This window comes from Anser cygnoides, chromosome 1, assembly GCF_040182565.1.
Source record: "Anser cygnoides isolate HZ-2024a breed goose chromosome 1, Taihu_goose_T2T_genome, whole genome shotgun sequence".
Taxonomy (NCBI): domain Eukaryota; kingdom Metazoa; phylum Chordata; class Aves; order Anseriformes; family Anatidae; genus Anser; species Anser cygnoides.
The window spans coordinates 129,819,231-129,838,893 of record NC_089873.1 but is presented as its reverse complement, the minus strand read 5'-3'; the positions used below and the strand labels follow the sequence as shown (position 1 = coordinate 129,838,893).

Sequence of the window (19,663 nt, the reverse complement as noted above, 5' to 3'; positions counted from 1 at the left end):
TGTTCTCCCTTTTAAGGTGAACTTACTTGGAACTGATCTCAGCACCTTAAAATAAACCCAAAACATAAATAAATGCTAGGTTGTCTGTCTGGAGGACTTCCTGATAGGCATATCGTTATGTTTTCTGCAAGTACAACAAAGAGGCAGTTTCCCATCCTACTCAAAAGGTTATTGCTGCTGCATTCACTGTGTGCTTCCACATTTTTTCTTTTTATTTTCTGTTTCTTCAGAGGAGATTTTGGTAGGTTTTGCTGTTTAATCTGGAATTGGTACTGATGTCTGGCACTGATAGTACCTTCTATTCTTGCAAAAAAAAAAGTGAAAAATTATAGAAGAGTAACAGTTAAAAATGGTTGAATTTTTATATCTTTCTTTCAAAATTGGACAATGCATATGAGACCACTTAGATATTTTTCTCCTGACATTCCTCCTGCTAACTCATTTTTTTTTCTTTTTCCTTTTGCAAAACACCCTTCCTTAAATCTTGTAAACTCATAAGCTGATGAGTAGACTAACTTAAAATCACTCCTCTTTTTGTGAGTTGGAGGCTGGTTTTCACAGATATAACTCTGCATGAAAACACAACTCATGTTGTTCAAGTCTCCATCTGAATGTATTTTAATAAGGGCATTGGAACACCACCATCACCAATACTGTTGTCTGTGTACAGACTAATATAATCAATGCCTTAAGGATTAGACTTGCAAATAGATATGTTTGGGTATGTCCTTAAATCTGTCTAGTTTTGTATAAACCATTTTCTTTGATCTAATGAATCTTAAGGTGTGTGAGCTTGGCTTCAGGCTTCAAAATACAAAAGGCTTTTTGCACAGTGATTGATAGTAAAAGGACAATAACTGTTTTGGATTCAGCTGTAGACCTCTGTTTCTTGGCATTAATAACATTAATTTTATTCTACTTTTGTGACATACGCGAAGTTAATCAAACAAAGTGTGTTTTGCGCCCCCATCTCAAAATGAGGTTGCTAAAATGGGGTTTTGTTGAGTCTGACTGAAGACCCTTAAAACCAGTAGGAGGCCCACTGATGTCAAGAGTTGTTGGAACAGGATGAAAATGGGAGACAGAAACCTGAGGAGACATGAAGGGAAAGAGGCCCCACCGGCCCAGGCCCAGGCCTCCACATCAGCCCCAGGGCCACCAGCCCACCTCAGTGAGGCTCCATCAGGGCCGGTCTCCAGCTCCCCACAGCCCTGCCCTGCCTGGCCATGGCCCCTGCCCCGCCAGGCCCACCCATGGGCCTGTGCCTCGGCCCGGCCTCGGCCTGTCCCTGTCCCCAGGGAGGTGCTTGGAGCACCAGGGCTGCACCGTGCCTACAGCTGCCTGGCTCAGGGGCTCTCAGTACCAGCTGCCCCAACACGTTAAAGGAGCACCGATTTGGGACTGTTAAAATTTGTGGTTGGTTTTACCTGACCTTGCAAGCAGGGAAGGCAGTATACTGTTTCTTGCTGCAAAAGCAAGGGCCTTTTTTTTTTTTTCTTTCCCAAACTGCTAACTGCAATTGTTTATATTTTACAATATTATTACTCCTGTTATGAGCTGCCTAAGGCAGCCACATCAAAGTACTGCAGAGCGTGTGTGGTGCCAGCTCAAATAATAGCAACAAACCCTGGTCTCTCAAACCTTGGTTTGATTTCATTCTTTAAATAGGAAATGAGCTAGTGTGATCCCTCTGTCTGCGAGGTTCTTTGACTACAGATCATTGTTCTGGCACTCAAATCCCTATTTTAATTAGAAAAGAAGGAAATACTTTGAGCGGATGCTTAGATAAAAGCTGTGAATGATATTTATCACTCTGAAGGAGTTTTCTTTCAATTTAAGACCTCACAGCAAAATCTGCTGTGAAGACTTTCTCTCTTTCACTTCTATGTCAAATGTTTGTGTCTCTTGTTGGCTCTAAGGCAGCTGAAGTGATTGCACTGTTGCCCCAGCGTCTGCCAAATGCCCTGGGTGAAGTTCTGGCCTCAGAGATGTCTGCCTGTCCAGGGGAGCTTTGTCATCGATTTCAGCGAGGCCACGGTTTTGGGCGTTGTCTGCACAGACAGATTTAAGGAGTGGTCCCCCATGGGAGACTTTTATCATTGGGTGGCTTGGGTCTCTCATAACCAGCTTTGGATGTGGTGGGTGTAGAGCTGCCAGTGGACGTCATCTTCTCTGTCCTGAGGCTCCTGCGGCCACCACTAACCAGGGTTGTGAGGAAAGCTTTCAGTGCCCGCTGCCTCCACTGATGCATCCAAACTGAAGCAATTTGCTTAACACTTCCAATGGCAGGAGGTACCATATTTAGGTCCTGATGATGTGTAAGCATGCTGATTTTGGAAGTATAGGTTTTGAAGTCTAATTCTTCATGAAGACTGTTTGTGCTTTGGCCTGGTTGCCACCACTGTCCAAAGTATGATTAACTTGAGGGCTGTGATTTGTGGCTTTTCCTTTCCTTATGTTTTTTTTTCTCAGTTTTGCCTTTTGAAAAGATAATGTTTGTTGTCCTATAGCTTGGTGGCTGGCAGCAGCCTTTAAAACGTGCGTACATGAAAAGGATAAGTATCCACCACAGTCTTCAATACCTTCCTTCTAGAGTCTCAGCCAGTTCCTGGTGGGAATCTGATTCAGCACAAGTAGTCCCAGGACTACTGGGAGTGTGTGTTAAAATCATTCCCTTGATTGTTCTATTTTAGAAACTTACATTTCCACTGGGCAAAATGGATAATCTGCAAATGCACCAATTTTGTTACACCACTAATATGGAAGTCCATCACAGCTGACCTTCTCTTGACTCAGGCTTCTTGTATTTGCATTTCAAGTATCTGAGTTTCAAAGCAAGGCTTATTTGTAGTCTCCATTATTAAGGACTGCGCATGCATGGACCTTACCTCCTTCACTGGTTTCACTGTATTCTGCCAACTGTGCCTTCTTGCTTTGAAAGCTGTGACGTCAGGACATTAAATAAGAGTAAACTTGAAAAAATAACCCCCATATAAGTAAGAAAGCCCTCACATTTATGGATTTTTAGAATGTTCTTTCAGGCCAAACCACTAGAAGTAATCAAGCAGCTGTGCATGAATGTGTTAGAAAACTAACTGAAGATGATCTAGCTTCTTGTTAAGAGTTTTATCTGTGTTGGTAAAAAACGATGTTTTCCACTTGGTCTCACACTATTCTTTAAAACTGAATGCTTGGCAAACTTCTTTGTATTGTCAAATGTTGTATAGCTTTCATTTTCATTATAAGTATGTACATGTTTAACTAAGGAAAATAAGTCAGAGAATGAAAAGATACGGGGTGAAGTTTTCTTCGTTCACAAACATCAGCATAGTCTGGAAGTGGTAATTTCACAAAGAACAGGAAGATGTGTAGTAAGTGGGGAAAAAGAATTGGGCAATTAGAAAGGAAAATTTTATTACTGAAAACTCCATTATTTTTTGAGTTCTTGTAAAAACATGAGACGTGAAGGATAGAAAACAAACAAAAAATTAATACATTTAGAAGTCACAATGACAAGTATATGAAAAAATGGATCATGAGAACTAATTATTTTTAAATGTTATCTTATTATAAAATAATACTAATAAGATTATTTGAGGGGAGGGGGAATGTTGAACTTAGAGCAATGTAAAATCTGGACTGTTAAGCAGAACCCTGATGTGGCCAAGGAAAACAGAAGAATTGGGTACAGCAGAAAGACGTCAAGGACATAAAATCAAACTAGCAAGTAAGTTCACAACTATATGAGGTGGGTCCTTGAGCAACTGGGGAACTCCTCACCTCAACTTTTTGAGATATTAAGATAAATGATAAATGGAATCAAAAGCACCTGTATCCACTAGTGGAAGGGAGGTCTATAGAGCAGTGTTAAATAAAGAGGAATTGCCTCTGGCCCAGGAGATCCCACAGGATCATTCCAGCATATTGCTCGAAGTGGCGTGCTCTGAAGAAAAGTCATGTCATTTTCTTGTATGTTGCCTTGGCCAACTGCTGTTGCTGGTTTTTATATTTTTATAACTCAAACAGTTAATAGGAGGGCAGAAGATGACATGCAATGAACTATGCTTAATCACTTAGACCTCCAGTTTAACATTTTGTTTACCCAGCTCTTTTGGAGTTGAGAAGATCTTGGAGAATGTAATTTACTGAACTGTAATTAAGATCAGTTTTCTAGCCTTGCTTCTGAGTGTGGCCCAAAAGCTATAAACCTGTGGTTTCTAGGGGTTAGTGAAACCACAAGAAATGAGTGAGTGGTGCTAATAAAGAATAAACCAAAGCATTGACTTAGTTATAATAATAATTATTGCAATTGCTAGAATAAGGTAAATGCAGTGCCCAGACAAACCTTGTGCTCCTGAAGTCAGTTTCATAGCTTTCATTGACTTTCACTTAATTTTCAGTAAAGCACATGACAGTATTCCTCAAAACTTACAGGGAACTAATTTTAATTTACCTGGGCTTATGCACTGCTTAGTTGATTGAATGAAATGGCAGCATTTCCTGACATTGAAGTCTTACTACAGTAGGGAATGCGCAGTTCATATTAAAGCATCCAGAGCCTACAGCTCTGTGTGTGTGTATGTGTATGCATGCACACATGCAGGCTGGGGACACTCACCCAGAGCTCCAAGCCAGGTGTGCAGCTGAAGCTTGCCCTTGATCAAGGGAGGAGGGTGATAAGGGGATACCTCATTGCAGCCTTTTAGTACCTAAAGGAGGCCTGCAAGAAAGCAGCAGAGGGACTCTTTGTCAGGGAGTGTGGGGATAGGACAAGTGATAATGGCTTTAAACTAAAAGAGGGTGGATTTAGTTTAGATATAAGGAAGAAATTATTTACTCAGAGGGTGGTGAGGCACTGGCACAGGCTGCCCAGAGAAGCTGTGGATGCCCCATCCCTGGAGGTGTTCAAGGCCAGGCTGGATGGGGCTTTGGGCAACCTGGTCTGGTGGGAGGTGTCCCTGCCCAGGGCAGGGGGGTTGGAACCAGATGGTTTTTAAGGTCCCTTCCAACCCAAACCATTCTGTGAAATTCTGTGGTATTCTTTCATATCTCTTCTCATCTCTCCTTTCCGAGACTTCTTCACATTTGTTTTGTTCCAAAGCTAAATAACGAAAGGCTACGTCCTTCCTGGTAAAATGTCTTTCCCATTCTTCTGTTTATCCTTCCTTTATGTCTTACTGAGCATTTCCAGAGTTCGCTTACAGTGATGGCCTGGGAGTGTGATTAAATCATGATTTACTAAACCCTGCCAAACCTAAAGTAAAATATGTTTAACATACTCCAGCTGTTCATCATACATAATCCTTGATTTATTTTTATTTTTTTTAAATATTGAGCTGGTGTCCTGTAAAAACACTCCTGGGAAAGCTGCTCATTTGGTTCTATGTCAGTGAGAGCCTCTTTACTTGCTCAAGAAGCAATATCTTACTCTTGATGCCTTGGTTCTGCTGGGTAACAAGCACCAGCCAGTAGTTTCCCAAAATACAGAGTGCTTCCAGGATGGAATGGCAAACTCAGTGTTGTTACATAGCAAAGCTCATGACACGCACAGAATGAGACCTGTGATGCTATTGTGATGGTGTGCAGGCTGTCTGGCTCCAGAAACAGAGGACAGGAAAAGTGTTCATTAATTGCAGTGCATGTAGGTCACTTTATCATTCCTTAGAAGTTAGGAAATGCTTTTATTGAGACAAAGCATTAGATTTCTCTTCTGTTATTTTCCACCATCCTCTTCTGTATTTTGAGCCTGTGCTATAAGAATTTGAGTTGCGGGAGCTCCAGGTACATGCAAAAAGCCAGGCCTCTGTTTTTCATATTGACTTATTTGCTGCATTCCTTAGCTATGTGTCTGCCTGTGTGTTTCCCACGTACGGAATGTCAGGTGATTGCTTCCTTGCTGCCCCCCAAAACTAGCCGTGCCCATCATGAAGACTGCAGGACAAGTAGGCAAGCATCCGTGCTTGTAGCATCAATCTGTCAGGTGGTTTTGGCAGAGGTACAAATTGTGATGGTGCAAATGAGGGGCTGCTGCAAGGTCTTTGCGGGATTTGGAGCCAGACCCTTTGGGTATTTGGACTTTGGACCAAGTTCTCCCAGAGTGATGGAGGATTTCATGGATTCCCTTAGGGGAGCCTTTCCTGAAGTTCTCCTCTCCATGATTCTCCTCCTGAGACTGTTGCTGCCAATAATTGTTAAAACCAGACTTCGGGCCCATTGGGTCTCTTGACAAAGACATTACTAACTGAGCAATGAGGTAAGCAGGAATCAAAGAGGGGCTGAGGAGGGAGCGTTATCCAGACTCTTTTCAAGGATGTGCATGTTGCTGAAAGGTGATAGATAGCCTCTGTTCTGCCTTGATCATCATGAAGTCCTGATTTTGTTTCTAAATGCAAGTTCCACAAAAATACAAACCTGGGTGAAGCCAGCCACATCTGTGAGCAACATCTGAAGAAGCTCTGTCTAGTTATTTGGGGTATATTTTTAAGAAACGAAGCTCATTTTAAAAATGTATGTTTAACATTTGGGAAGGGGTCCTATGTCATCTGAGTAAGATTTCCAATTGATCATAAGATAATAGAAATCCCAAACATTCAAACAGCACACCGTCTACCACTGGAGCCTGTTTACATATACTCAAGTGCAGTATCTATCCAAGTGCTGCATAGAGATTTCTTTTTTTTTTAATTACTCAAAGCACGAATGATTAATTTGACGGGGAATCTCTGCTGGAGTAAAATAAGGACCTGCTTTTTATCATCGTGTGCAGCTTTAATGGGAAGTGAAGTCTGGGGTCTGAATTACTTGATGGTCAGCTAGACGGTTTTGCTTTCAACAGCTGAAGAACTTCAAGCAGAGCGAGGAGAGAAGAACACAAACCCGAGCACGGGATGCGAGCCTCTTGCCAGCTGACTTTAGTAAAAACAGCGAGTACCTCATGCTGGAAACAACCTTCCTTAGCTCGCAAGTCAGGGGGCTGGTGACGTGCTTGTTCGGTGCAGGTTGGTGAGTGGGAACATTTTCACTAGGTTAATCTGTGCTTAAGCTGTCTCCTAACCAGGTGGCACAAAAGCAGAGCATGCCTACGCAATTTAGGAGCATGGTAGTGTCTCGGGGCTCTGGCGAGTGGGCTTTACTCCCTGGCAGAGGTTCACGGCGTCAGTGCTGTAGTGCCATTGGCTTCAGTAGGACAGGAGCGTGAGTGGCCCCTCACTTGGCTGCTCACCACGGCCGTTGTGACTGCTTTTGCTATTAGAGTGGAAGAGAGATTTTTTTTCCACGGTTACAGTACAGCTAGGCTTTAATGTTCTTGCTGATTACCGCTGACCCAAAAAGTCTGCCTAGCATGCCTTTTATATGGAGTGCATGTCAGTGAAGCTTAAAGTCTCTTCTCCTCCCCTCGGCTTCACTCCGCAGTCATGTCTTTCAGACAGCTGAAATGCCACAGCTCATTCATCGGGCTTTGTAGCGAAATGCTTGATCTGATCATGTCTTGATCTAATCATGTCTGAATATTTAAAAAGGTTTTCGATAAGGGAAGGCTAGAAGTGTGTTTTAAAAAGGTCTGCATCCCTGAAAAGTGTGTGTGTGTATAATTTAAAACCGACAGCTCTACCCCAGATTTGTCCCTACCAAAATACTTCCCGTTTCTCATTGTAATCATAAATCCTGTCATAGAAGTCTTTATTTCTCTGTTGCCCTTTATAGTTTTATTTGTGTTTTTAAATGTGAGCTGCAGCATTTGAAAGCCTTGGTGACAAAGACTGTACCAGTCAATGAGACAAACTGTTCTGCCATCCCTCCTGCAAATAATTTCCATTAGCTCATGTAATTCTGTACTATGGGGTGTGCTTTGTGTATCTGTCACAGTTACGCTGCAGCTAAACAACAAGTTTTGCAGTTTTCTCCGGAGGGCACTTTAAGTGGGGCTTCAAGCTGTCTCTGTCCCTCTGCACCGCGTATGTGAACTACTGAAAGCAAAATGGCTTTTGCTGTATTAGTGGAATGCTTTCATGCGGTCCATTATTAAGCTAGACTTCCCCGGTATAAAATTCCTTATAGCAGGGTAATTCCTGAAAATAAACAGGGTAAGAAATCTTACTCTCCAACTTATGCCACAGCTACTCAGCAAAACAGATGCTGTCTGAGATAAAGGTGGGCTTGAGTTGTTCTTGGTGCCTTTCCACTATTTGCATACGGAGTACTTTGGTCTGTGGAAGTCACGTATGTAATGTCACAGCAAAGGAAAAAATCTTGGCAGCCACTACTGACCATCGAGTTCCATTCAGCTGCACGTGTTATAATACACAACGAAACATTACTGCCCTAAATGAAAGGAGCTAGCTATTATCTGAGCCTAGTTGGCACATTGGGTTGATAGCAATGGGAGGGAAAAGGAGTGTAGTAGAAAGGGAAGTAGAAGAGTATGAAACCTGGGGTACCCATGAAGGGAGAAAAAGAGGTGGATCCCATTGCAGGCATATAAACAGCACATAAACCTGCAGCTGGAGCTGGGCTCCGGGAGAAGTCTCGTGTGTGCAGGGAGCTGCTGTCCTTCAGGAGGACAGGACAGCTAGAGGCCTTTTGAAATGTGTTCAGTAAAAATTAATGTCCTTGACTTCACTGAGAAGGGCAATGATTACAGGTGTGAAGAGAGGGAGCTAGCCACACTGCACACATTCGTGTCTTGGAGAAAGGAGATGCTTTTTTTTTTTTACTGCTTTTTCTTGAGAATGTATGCTATTATTATCTTCTTGTTCCCCTCTAAAGCAGCTATTTATGAAAGGAATATACAGGCTTTTCTCAGAATTAATTTTAAGGGGAAAAAGCCAAATACTTCCTGTCAATAAAAATCTTCATTTAGAGAAAGAATACAAAAATAAAAAAAAAAACCACCAAAATTAAATACCTAGACTGAAAAGCCCTCCTCAAATCTCTACACATACATTTTTTCCTATATTTTTTATTCCCTGCTTAAGCAAATAGGACAGTCCAGGAGGTCTCGCTTTTTTATTATTATTATTTTGTTACTGCAAAGCATATTGTAATAGAGAGATTACTCCCTCTCTCCCTTCTCTCCCTCCCCCAGCTGCAGAGCCTCCCTTGAGAGGTAACACCAGCCAGGGAGAGGAAGAAGGAAATACGAAGAGAGTATTTAATAGATCCCCAGCTTCTCATATGCAACGGAGGTGAGAAGAGCCAGCCTCACTGGGTCAACCTGAATCACTAGCAGTATTAGTGAAAGCTATTGCAGAGCTTGCAGCAGTGTGGCAAGGTGCCACCATCCCTGCTGAGAGGCAGGAGACCCGGATTATGGTCTGTGCCTGGCCATAGCCTGCTCTGTGGTGGCAAGCAGGTTGGTTCACCTCTTTGTATTTCTGCTTTTCATTTAGACCATGAAACTCTTGGGGGAGGGATAGTCTTTTCATAGGTGTTGGCTAATACCTGGGCCAAAGGGACCCTGATGTCAGTGGATAGTTTGGGCACTTAATGTAAATGAAAACAGGGAAGCAGTGAAGGACGTTTAAGCTGTTTATCCATCAAGGAAGCACTTGTTTGAATCAATGCTGTACCTTTTCATCTTGACTAGGCACATTCATGTTTATAGCCAGAAATCAGAGGAGAAGGAGAGGAGGATTTTAATAAATAATTTATCATGCATACTTGCTGTGGCCATGTTCTTAAAGGAAAGTGAAGGTGGAGGAAAAATGCATTCAGAATATTCAAAAGAGAATAGATGAACTTAAGATATAAAATTTCTTTCTGTCTTCATGTTAGTAGAGCTGCTAAAACACACATGATGCTCATTTTCCTGAACGCTGGCTCTGCACAACATTTTTTTCCCCTCAAAATAATGATAATAGAAAGGAGGAAAAAAAAAAAGGGAATCTAATATGCCAGTTTTTGAGCAAAGTTATATATGAGCTGTCTGGCTTGTTACCTCTGCAGTTCTGTACATTCATCTGGCCTGGGATGTTTGTGTGTCCTCACCTGACCCCTTTCCAATGCAGGCATGAGTTAAAACAGTATATTCACAGGGCCTGACCCCTGTGACAGCAGAGATCTGTGTAAGAGCACTCTGCCCTCTCCTCGGGAACTTGGCTGAGTATTTGGCTGGGGCATTCAGCTGGTGATGACCTCAGGCACATATACATATTGCATCTCTTCTTTGCATTGGTGGGGGAACCATAATAGAGATTTAGAGCAATCTCGCAGGTTATGCAAAACCACCTCCTGAAATAAAGTTAGCTGTGAAATTAATGTCTGCAGTTCAAAAACAGGGAAAGGAATGGGATCACCAGTGCTGAAAAAGGTTTTGAACTTTTTGTCCTGCATAATAAATAATCAAAAGCATCTTTAAAGAACCTGCTAAATATTTCTAAAGAGAATAAAGAAGGGATCTGAATCATGTTCAGCCCTCACCGGTCAGGGCTTGATAGCCGTGGATGTGACATGCTGAGAGAGGGAAATAGAAATGTGTGGGAGGGGAGTCAAAATCATCAGAACTCCCAGAGGGAATCAGAGCATCTCCAGATGACCTCACCCCGATGAACCTTAATACAGTTGAGCTTTAAATTGCCTTGCAGCTTCTCTCTTGGAAAAAAAAAAAAAAAAAAAAGAAGAAAAAAAAAAGTTACATGAAATCGTTTTGAATGATGGTTTCATTATTCAGCTCTGGTGGATAAACTTCCTCTGGGCTTAATTTGAAGTGCAGGTTTCTACTATATGTAAGTCAAGGCCCTGGCTAGTGCCTATTTCCCTTTAGTTGGCCTTAAGAATTAATCCCCTTTCCTGGCTCTCTAGTGTGCTCCTCTGAGTTACTTCTTTCATTTCAGCTTTTGTTGTTGTTGTTGTGTTTGATTTCCTGCCTTGCATGGAAGAGAAGCCAAACTCTTCCTCCTTATGTCTGTACGTCGAGTCGGTTGCTGTAGATCCTTCGGTACCTGTGTGTGTGTCTGCTCATTTTCACCTGTCCTTGGCTTCTCTCCCATTTGGTAATCTCACATGATCAGAGTCAGTGGAAGATGCTCCAGGATCTCACCTGTGAATAAGACCTCTCTTTGATGCTTTCTGTACCCTGCGACCGAAGAAGATTGGTGGTAATGGTGTTCACGTGGCCTTACCTTGAAAGATGAAGGATTGCTCTTCTGAGGAGCGTTGGAGATCCTTTGGCTGATGTGCTGCCTTTTAACGAGGGAGTGTTTGGAAAGCACCATCTGCGAGGACACATCAGCATGCAGCGTGTCCCACAGCTTGTGCACATGTAAGTGTGTCATGCAATATGCAGGAAATGCAAAGTGCCAGACCAGTATAACTTGAGAGTTGTACTGGAAGGAGATTCCTGTGCTTTGCGCTGAGGATGCATCAATGAACTAATAAATAAGTAAATACATCTGAGGAGGGAGGAGGAGGAGGGGGAAAGTCCAGTTCACTGCTTCATAAACTTCAGTGCCATGTTAACCAGTTTTGCTCCTACATCAGACCTGCTATGCTATCACAGTGCTTTAATGTTTAATTCACTTTGATTTGGACTACAGAAATATCAAGTGTTTCTGCAGGCAAACCAAGGCATCTAAGGAGCCCTGTTGGGAATAAAACTCTAGAAAGACCTTCAGAGAAATTAGAGAAGGGGCACGTTATTGGTTTTTATTCTAGTCCTGCAGTTCTGCTCTGTGGCTCTGTTTTTTCCCCTCTGTTTAAATGAGTATGCAGGGCAGATTGATTTTAATATTGTGTCCTCATTTCTGTGGGTGACCTGTGGAGGCTGTCTACAGCAAGATTAGAAAAACAAGCAAATGTTTAATTTTGTGAGGGGGAGGGGAGAGGACTCAGAGGCCCTGCTGCTGTTAGAGGACATAAGACACTGCTGCAAAACAGACAAACTGAAATCTGTTTGTCAGGAGAAAGAGCCTTGATCAGCCCTTGCCTTCCTGCTGCCTTCAGACATCCATCCAGGTCATATACACTTCCTGAGGAATCATTAGCAAAAAATAAACAACCACTAAGTCTTGTATTAATGTGCTGTCAAATAGGTGGTCAAATATGAATGAACCGTGCAGCAGAGACACTGCAGACTCCCTCCAGTGCTGCTTCAGGGAGGCTATTGGTGAGTCCAGTCCTTTCTGCATCGCTGTGGCAGTGTGAAGGGTCTGAGCATTGCCAGACGGAGATGTCAGGGAGCTCGGTGCAATTAGATGCTCTGCCTTCATCCTCTGCACTGTACGAACGCTCAGTTCCCTTCTGAGGGTATGGTGTGATTTGAGGGGTGAGGGCCAAAGCTGCCTCGGTGTCACCACCTCCCTTAGGGTTTCAGCTGGTGCTCTGCGTTGGACTGAAAAGCATATTTATGCATGTGTGATAATGCATATTTATGAATGCATGCATTTATAAATATGCTGGAAAGCATATTTATGCGTGTGTGTTAATGGGTGTGCTGAGAAGACCATTTTGCAGCAGCCATTACAGCATGTCCAAGAGCTTCGTGTTGCGCTTCACCAAACTGGTTCAGCCCACACCTAGCTGTTGGGCCGCTGCAATGCCGGGAGGTGGCTGCAAGGGGAGGGGAAGGGCCAGCAGCCCTCCGTGAGCGAGGGCTAGAAGCAGAAGGCAGTGGTCCTTATGGCTGACACTTGCCCCTGTACCAGGGAGGGGAAGCCCATGCCCACTGCCTCCTCCTGGAGACTTCTTTCTGCTCCTGTTGGCTGTGGGATGCCCTGAGCACCAGCTCTGGGTCTTGCACGCGTCAGGGGGCATGATCATCTGAAAATCCTCCGGCCGTGGAAGCAGGATCAGAAAATCCTGCTATGTAGGAAGTGAAATAGAGAACCAATAACAGTGAACAGAATTACTATAATTCACCCTACTTTTTTTCCAGGCTCTGTACTCAGTTATCGTGGTGGTGCTGGCAGACTGAGGAAGTAGATGTGCAAATAGCTAACTTGTAATTTGCAAGTGCAATTAGCTGGTTTTGTGAGTTCAATCACAGTAATTGCAGGAGCCTAACTTATGTGCTTCAGTGTTTTTCATCTTCAGAGCAAAGACTAATTAAACATTAATAATAACATTAACAGCAAAATTAACATATATATATTTGAGACCATGAATTATTTGCTTTACTGCAAGTCACATAGGCGTGAGGGAGACAAAATGCATGTTGAACAGAAAGAAGCTCGCTGCATTTTTCTGACCGCACCAACACAGCTGTTTCATCACGATGCTGGTGTTGTAGCTGTGGCAGCAGGCAGCTTGAGGCATGGCTGTGTGAGGATTAGGGCTCTTTGTAACGAAATCTGGAGAGCGCGTGCTGTAAGATGGCACGTAATGCGGGAAGTCATTCTCGGATTCCTGGTACGTACAACCCTGCATAAATGCATGCAGCACTTGCAAACAGTGGAGGAAATCTAGCCCTCTTTCAGGTGTTTTTACCGGGACCAGGACAGCAATTTGGCCATGGAATGGCACAAAGACGCTAGGCCAAACGTAGCAGATGTAGGAAGGCTTCGAGGGGAAAATAGGTTCTGTGGAGATTTGGGTCATTAGGTAAAAAGGAAACTGGAAGCTGTTCCAAGTGTAGTGGGTGGTGTGGAAAAAAGGCACAGAGCTGAGAGTGGGAGCATACTACAGCTGTAATAACTGAACTCAAATGTCTATTTCTGTTCACAGGCACAGAAAGTTGCTGTTACATTTCTTATCTTGCTATATGATAGATGCATGTAATGCAGTACGAGGATGTCAGCTGTTTCTGGATGTTCTCCTGCTCTTTGCTCACCTGCACCGCAGCTTTGTCATTCTGTCGTTGCTTTGAGCAGCACAAGGAATGGACGGCTGGCCAGGAACGACATCTTGTTTCCTTCAAACAAGTGAAGGCGAAACTTGCCTCACTCGTAGTGCTGGTGGTCTGTTAGCCCCTTATCTAAGCCAGACATAAACCAGCTGTTTATTACAAGCTTCCTTCCATTTTTTAAACCTGGAAATTTAGTTTTTTCTTCTGAGCAGTGGCCACCTTTGCAGCCTTCAGGTCCTCTGTCCTCTTTAATTAGCCCTTTCTGTTCATAGTCTGTCATTTATTTAGTGTCTGCAAAACAAGTTAAAGTCAACATCAATCAGGACAAACTGTACCTGTCACTGGGGATTTCAAGTACAAACGATCCATAGTTTCTATAATGACAAAAGAAAGAAGAAATAATAAAACTCTGAGTTTCAAATGTAAAATAAAACAGCAAAGGAAAGGGAAAGAGGCAGGGAAATAGAATTCCTTAATATCATGCTACCATGGTTGAAGAAGCCGTCATGACTCAATCACAGGCTGTGATGGCTGCTTTATCAGGCGTGAACCTCCATTTATCCTCCTTGCCGTGAAAGTGTATGAAAAATGACTCTGTGTTACTCCTAGGTGGGCTGGTGTGCTACTGAGATCAAGCACCTCTGCCATACCAAAGTGCAGGAGCTGTTCCCTGACTTGGGCTTTAATGGGTTGCCAGAAATACTTGTCCAGGTCTTATAGCCCAGCAGTTTAGGTCACTGTTGGGTGTGAGGAAAGCAAGGTGGAGTATGGAGAGAGGGGTGGTGCAATGAGGCAATGCTGGGTGATAGATAGCTTACGTCTCACTTGTATTTGCTTAGCCTGGCAAAAACCCTGCTCCTAATGAAAAGCTCCTTGTGAGTATGTGTACCTGGTAGACCTTAGATAAGCCAAATTGGAGAGTAAAAGGAGAAAGAGGAAGCACTTTGCAGTTCCTGCAGAAGCAGGTGAGGAGACAAGGCTTGTACCAGAGGCATCACCTTTGAAAGCCTTTCGCTATCAGGGATTTTATACTTGTTTTTTTGTAGTTAATTGACAGAATCTTGCTCCTTTGCTTGGAGAGGGAGGAAGTGGCCCCCACTGATTGAGCTAAAGGTGTTTTGTTTTCTTTTCTTTAAACAAGGATGGGGGGAGGTGGAAAGCAAGAGAGCCCCGTGGCTGTGTGCAAAACTTGGCTGAGACCTCCACGTTTTGGACAGCTGGCTTCTCATGCAATTACAAGCGTTTTGATGATGGGTTTACAGTTCCTATGTAAGTAATCCTTAGCTCTTGTTTAACAAATTCTCCAGCTGAGCCAGCAATCTGATATTTGCTGGTAGCTTATGGGAGGCCTAGGGAAAAACAACAGCAAGAAGAGAGGGCATCTTTCCCACCTTCCCCCAGTCCTGCAGGCAGCAAAGCTTCTGAAAAGGGTAAGGAGGAAGGGAGACTTGTCTTGGCTTTCCCATACTGTGCAGCTTGTGGCGTGTTGCTATTTTGCATGAGGGTGACATGAAAAATTGCTTGAGGTTTTTCATAAAGAAAGAACCCAGAGGGTCAGTTAATAAGCTAAGCCTAGAGACATGAGAGTACAGCAAAATGGGCCATAAAGTGTATTTCTCCTTCCTATGTGACTGCTCTGCCTGTCCCTGAAGATAGTTACGAGCTTGGCAGCAACACTTCCACCTCCTCTTTCTCCAACAATCTCACTGCAAGGCTGAGTGCCTGCAAAAAAAAAAAGTAATAATGAAAAAAAAATAATAATAATCTGCTGAAAGAGTTCAGCAGGTAGAGCAGTGACCATTGCCAGTCCTGCACCTGGCCAGTGTAGGAAGGATGCTGAAGTAACAGGTTTCAGGGAAAAGCACTTGAGGCCAAGCTCCTGTTAAATCACGGGAGTGATGATTTCACCCACACATCCTTCCATTCCCTCAGGTTAATAAGGCCAATTCTGCATTTCTAAAAAGTTGTTTTTAATATTTGATAACCTGTAATGCCTGCTGATCTAGCAGGTAACATTAATTGGGAAAGATTTTTTTTGGCTGCTTCCTGAGGTCAGGCATGTATTATAATCAGAAAGCTACAAAACCCTAAAAGAAAGGCATGGGACCTTCCTCTTGGCTCTCTAAAAGTTGTTAGAGCCAGAAAGGGCACACCCTGTTCCCAAAACTTTTGGTGCATGCTTCTGCAACCTAAGAGTACAATGGTTTCTTTGAAAACGTAAAGGTTTATCTAGTCGGTGTGATGCCTTTGACACAGCAGAGCTGTTTCAGGTCTGTTGTTTCAATTTTCCCTCAAGAGACCATTTGTCTGAAATGTACTGTCCTCCAAAGAGCACCAACTGCCTCACAGATACCAGATACGCCCATTACAGGAGAATGCAGAAGTCTTTAATAACAATTTAAAAGCACAATAGTAGTTTCTCCTCACTTAATTCATTTAAATCTCTTCACACTTCCCCCTGCAAGCCTAGCTGCTCAAGAGCACTACAATAAAGATAAATGTATTCAAAACATTTTTTGTTGTAAGTGCAGTGCATTCTGATGATTTGTGGGAAATAACCCTGGCTGGGTGGGAGGTAGAGTGGATGCCCTGGGAGACCTCCTGCTTTTATAATCCTGTACACATCACATTGTGTTTTTGTAACCTCCAAGAACTCTCTTTCAAACTACTAGCTCCCGGACTAAGATTTGTTATGTATTTATGAAGGTGCTGGCATTTACCATTTCACATCTCTATTGGGGAATGCAACAGCTTCACCTTTTGGCTCCACATTTTCTCTTCTTACTTATGTTAAATGATTCTTTTTCTCCCAAAGTACTTTCTCGTTGATCCCTTGGCTCTTTATGCTGCCCACACTTTGATAGCAGTCTTGTTGATCAACTGACTGCCTGATCCCACAAGAACTTCTGCTGGGACCGTAGAGATGGGGCTGACACATTGTCCAGGGAGCATCCCCTCCATACTGCTCATCAAAAATACGTTTAAAAGAAAGGTGGCATTTCTGGAAAGGAAACTTGCCTGTGCAAGTCTGTTGTGATGGGGAAAATTCACTGGACACTCCATTTCTTTCTCCCGTTGAGTAGAATAGACGAGAGAGAAAAATAACTTCTTGTAGTGCAGTCCCTGTGATGTTACAGTGCTGGGCTGAACTTAGGGGTGAGAGAAGTTTTCAGATTCATTTATTCAGCAGATTTTGAGGAAGAAAGAGGTAATCCAGTAAAAGAAGACCTGGCCAGCTTTGAGGGGGTTTCGCTGCATTGTGCCATCGACATTGCAGATCGCTGTCTGGGCTTGAGTATTACTGCATTTCCTGAGTGTCTCCTTCAAGGTTAGCCATGGCTTACTCCCATTCTGAAATCTCATTTACCACTCCTTGGATTTAATCCTTTATGTCCAAAATCTAGAGAGAGTGTTTTGGGAAGAGGCTTCATCGATCCTCTGTCCTCCTCTCCAGGTGTGCGGCTGGGGAAAAGTCAGCTACATGTACAGGTGGGATATTTATTTTTTTTCTCAGAGTGTAGCAGGTACGTGGGAATGAATCTAAGGGGAAGATTCCCCTTGTAGTATAACTGCTGTGAGGAGGAAGAGCATCTGAGGAAAGCAAGTATGATGTCCACAAATGATCTGAAAAACAGAAAAAAGATTAGGGAAGGAGAGAGCTGTCACTTTAAGCTTTTGTTTTCGTTAAAAGGAATGTTCTGTAGGCCTTTTGGCTTGCTGCGGGGATGAAACTAGTGAGTAAATATTGTTGGTACGGTTTAAAGAAGGAAAACAGACAATTCCTTTCTTTCTTATGAAGAGGAATTATTTGAAAAGGAAATTTCTCCCACAAAGTAGCTTGCTTTTAGAAGTTATTTCATATTATATGGCAGGGTAAAGCACAGATTTTCCAAAATATAAGCAATTTTAGTTTAATAAACAAGTAAATCATGCAATCTTAGAAAGCTCAGGCTGGCGGGGACCTCAAAGGATCATGCCTTCCATCTCCTTGCCCCGAGGTGGATCAACTGTACCAATGTCATTCCCAGAAGGTGTTTGTTTAACGTATGTTGAAAAGCCTCTAATATTGAAGACCTCATGGTCAGCTTGTTCCAGTGCTTTGCTATTTTCAACATTCGACAGCGTCTCCCAGTATCTAACTGAAATTCTCTTCTCTGTGAAGTAAGCCTGCTGCTTATTTTTCTGTTCATTGTGAACACAGAAAATGGACTTTTCTCTGCAAAAGACTTAATATATTTGAATAATGTTGTCCCATGTTCCCTGTTTCTTTAGACTAAGCAATGCCAGTTCTTTCACTTTGTACTCTCAGGGCATTTTTTAGGCATCCCATCTTCCTGATTTCTGTTCTTCGGACAGTTCACAGAGAATGTGTCATTTGGAGAGATCCCTTATCTGAGAGTCTGTAAGCAGGGGTGATGGGCAGAGCATTGGCTCTTGCTGTTTCCCTCTACATCAGAGGGTTTCAGTACTAAAACTGAAAATTGGCGCAGATTGCTCTGAAATGTCAAGCTGGCAATAAGTCCAGAGAAACAGGTTCATTATATTTGACTGTATTCATCTTCCTGAAGGGAGTTGTAACATCCAGATAGTCAAAACGTAGTCTTAAAACACTGTAAGATGATTTTAAAAAGCAACAAGTTTTAACATAATAAAGCATTTGGATTTTTTTTTTTAATTTCTCTTTGAAATTTTGGCTTATCTCTAACTGCATCTCCACAATGATGAGGTTTGAATTTTTGATTCCTTTTTACCTTTTCTCTTGCTAAAATGATAATTGTAGCTTCCACTCCACCTGGCTTCAGGAGCTTGGACTTTAAGCAAAGCACCGTATTATAGTTAACGAAGTTACTGGATGTGGTTACTGGCTATTCTTGGAGGGTGGCCACCCTGATTAGTAATGTGGTCTCTATCACTAAAAAATGTATTTTTTTTTAATATTACAGATATATTGGAAAAATAGTTTCTGATAAAAATCCTTCAGAAACAGGCTGTAGTCTGCTGGACGTTTATTTCCTTGCCAGTAGCTAAAAGGCAGGGTGGAGTTAGCGCTGACTGCCAGTATTTGGCCAGTTCGCTTCAGCTTTTCTTTCTGTCCTTTGTGGAAAAGCTTAGGGGGTAACTACAGCTTGAGCAAAGATGTTGTTCTCCACCCGTATTTGGAGGGTTGTGTTGCTGTCTGTACTGTGGACTATTTCATGACAGCGCCCTGCATTGGTTTGTTGTTTTTGTTTTAAAGATTATATCCTGCAGAAAACCCCTCCATCCTACTGCTGCTTTTTCTGCCCCACCGGTTGCTTCAATCTCTACTTTTACTGCTGACATTTTATATTCTTCTTGGTTTCGCCTGCTCTGGCCAACCTGATCTCTCTTGTAGTTTTGTTGTTCTTTTCCCCTGCCTGCCCTCCCCCTCACTTCTGTTTTCTGCCTGTGATTTATTACAGTTTCCATCACAGTGGGACTGGAAAGGAAGATGGAAGGATTAATCAAGAGCATCTAAATTAAAAACTATAAAATGTAAGACCCAGACTGGATGGTTAGGATATATAACCTTACTTTCCAAGTAGCTAGCGTCAGCTGCGAAGCCTCCAACGCAATGGATGGGTGGTCTTGTCTGGATAATGAGCAGAAAAATGTGTGATTTGTATGGATTCCCCACAGTCCCATCTGGCAGCTCCTTTCTGGCAGCATTGGCGGGGATGCCAGGACTGAAATGGCACGCTACTGTCTTCTCACCCTGTTAAAACGCTCCCTCCCATGCAGCTCCTGTGCCTGCTGGTGGCAAGTGTCTCAGGCACTGCTCTGGATGGAGGGTTTTGTTCTTATTTTATCAAATGCACCAACTTCTCTTTGGTCCAAGCAGTGTGTGTTCACGTGTGTCCCCAG

General features: G+C 42.9%; 1 protein-coding gene and 1 long non-coding RNA gene across 4 annotated transcripts in view; both read left to right on the top strand.

The window, feature by feature from the left end:
• The window catches only part of NHS (NHS actin remodeling regulator), a 251,881-nt gene that overhangs the window by 25,203 nt on the left and 207,015 nt on the right, over positions 1-19,663 (top strand). The window lies entirely within an intron of this gene.
• The window catches only part of LOC136786747 (uncharacterized), a 132,510-nt gene that overhangs the window by 24,581 nt on the left and 88,266 nt on the right, over positions 1-19,663 (top strand). Inside the window, exon 1 of the long non-coding RNA XR_010826238.1 lies at positions 1-19,663. This exon is cut by the window's left edge and continues 24,581 nt beyond it. This is a non-coding gene — a long non-coding RNA (uncharacterized lncRNA).